We start from the raw sequence: 2500 nt of genomic DNA, 5'->3' as shown, positions 1-2500 counted from the left end.
TGCAAGGGCTCGTCCGGGATTTGAACCCAGGGACCTCTCACAGCTAAAGCGAGAATCATACCCCTAGACCAACGAGCCACTAACACGCGAAGCTTTCACATGGCATCAGAAGCAGTGCATGGTTGGAAATCTTTATGTAACAATTGAGTCACAACATACCTTCAAAATCTCATGCGTTGAAGCAGGGCTTGTGCGTGAATTCTCCCACCCAAAACCAGACTCGCAGCCCCAGACTGACAAGTTGAGTCACTCGTTTACTTATAAATTTTTGTTGTCCAGCTGTTTCAGTGAGTAAATTGATCTCATCAGTTTCACAGATTTATGCTGCATGGCAAAACCACACATTATGTTACATAAGTGATTGCTGAAGGAGGACCGTGGGAGCATCAAATAGCTATCTCAGCGTATAGTATCGGAACTACTCACTGATTGGTGTGATTGAAAATGGTCTCATTCATTTCACTGATTTAAAGCAAGAAGCAAAGGTTCCATCAAGATTTGAACTCGGATCACTGGATTCAAAGTCCAAAGTGCTAATCATTACACCATGGAACCAAGACACTTCTTACAGGCTATCTAATGCTCGGAAACTGGCGTTGAAACAGGCCTCTGTGAAAGCCAAGCTGTCCCTCAAAGCAAAAAACAACTGCAAGGACTCGTCCAGTAAATGAAACTGGGACCTCTCACACCCGAAGCAAGAATCAAACCTCTAGACCAACGAGCCAATAAAAAGCAGCAAGTTTACATGGCAACACTATCTGCTGACAAACCGGCATTCTCTAAAAACGGCCTCTGTCTAAAACCTCAACGCCCTCATAAAACATGAGACAACTGTACGGGCTCACCCGGAATTTGAACCTGGGAGCTCTCGTGGCACGAGCGAGAATCATTCTCCTAGAACAGCAAGCCACTGTGCAGGGAAGGTTTTATGTGGTGATACTATCTGCTGACAAACTGGAATTCTTCGAAAGAAGATTTTATGAAAGCCATAATGCCCCCCTGTAAAACACAAGACAGCTGCAAGGGCTCGTACCGGGAATTGAACCCGAGACCTCTCACACCCAAAGCGAGAATCATACCCCTAGACCAACGAGCCACTAAAACATGAAGTTTTCACATGGCATCAGAAGCAGTGCATGGTTGGAAATCTTTATGTAACAATTGAGTCAGTACATACCTTCAAAATCTCATGCGTTGAAGCAGGGCTTGTGCGTGAATTCTCCCACCCAAAACCAGACTCGCAGCCCCAGACCGACAAGTTGAGTCACTCGTTTACTTATAAATTTTTGTTGTCCAGCTGTTTCAGTGAGTAAATTGATCTCATCAGTTTCACAGATTTATGCTGCATGGCAAAACCACACATTATGTTACATAAGTGATTGCTGAAGGAGGACCGTGGGAGCATCAAATAGCTATCTCAGCGTATAGTATCGGAACTACTCACTGATTGGTGTGATTGAAAATGGTCTCATTCATTTCACTGATTTAAAGCAAGAAGCAAAGGCAGAGGTTCCACCGAGATTTGAACTCGGATAACTGGATTCAAAGTCCAGAGTGCTAAGCATTACACCATGGAAACAAGACCCTTCTTATAGGCTATCTAATGCTCGGAAACTGGCGTTGAAACAGGCCTCTGTGAAAGCCAAGCTGTCCCTCAAAGCAAAAAAACAGCTGCAAGGGCTCGTCCAGTAAATGAAACTGGGACCTCTCACACCCTAAGCGAGAATCATACCCCTAGACCAACGAGCCAATAAAAAGCAGCAAGTTTACATGGCAACACTATCTGCTGACTAACCGGCATTCTCTGAAAACGGCCTCTGTCTAAAACCTCAATGCCCTCATAAAACATGAGACAACTGTACAGGCTCACCCGGAATTTATACCTGGGAGCTCTCGTGGCACGAGCGAGAATCATTCTCCTAGAACAACAAGCCACTGTGCAGGGAAGGTTTTATGTGGTGATACTATCTGCTGACAAACTGGAATTCTTCGAAAGAAGATTTTATGAAAGCCATAATGCCCCCCTGTAAAACACAAGACAGCTGCAAGGGCTCGTCCGGGATTTGAACCCGGGACCTCTCGCACCTACAGCGAGAATCATACCCCTAGACCAACGAGCCACTAAGACGCGAAGCTTTCACATGGCATCAGAAGCAGTGCATGGTTGGAAATCTTTATGTAACAATTGAGTCACAACATACCTTCAAAATCTCATGCATTGAAGCAGGGCTTGTGCGTGAATTCTCCCACCCAAAACCAGACTCGCAGCCCCAGACCGACAAGTTGAGTCACTCGTTTACTTATAAATTTTTGTTGTCCAGCTGTTTCAGTGAGTAAATTGATCTCATCAGTTTCACAGATTTATGCTGCATGGCAAAACCACACATAATGTTACATAGGTGATTGCTGAAGATGGACCGTGGGAGCATCAAATAGCTATCTAAGTGTATAGTATCGGAACTACTCACTGATTGGTGTGATTGAAAATGGTCTCATTCAT

General features: G+C 44.6%; 1 non-coding gene across 1 annotated transcript; it reads right to left on the bottom strand.

Annotated features, from left to right (window-relative positions):
* Positions 1-2048: 2048 nt before the first annotated feature.
* Positions 2049-2120, bottom strand: trnal-uag (transfer RNA leucine (anticodon UAG)). The gene has a single exon. It is a non-coding gene; the product is annotated as a tRNA-Leu (tRNA).
* Between the last annotated feature and the right edge of the window lie 380 nt (positions 2121-2500).

Source organism: Danio aesculapii, chromosome 4, assembly GCF_903798145.1.
Source record: "Danio aesculapii chromosome 4, fDanAes4.1, whole genome shotgun sequence".
Lineage (NCBI taxonomy): Eukaryota > Metazoa > Chordata > Actinopteri > Cypriniformes > Danionidae > Danio > Danio aesculapii.
The sequence above is the reverse complement of the archived record's forward strand: the minus strand, read 5'-3'. Positions and strand labels throughout refer to the sequence as shown.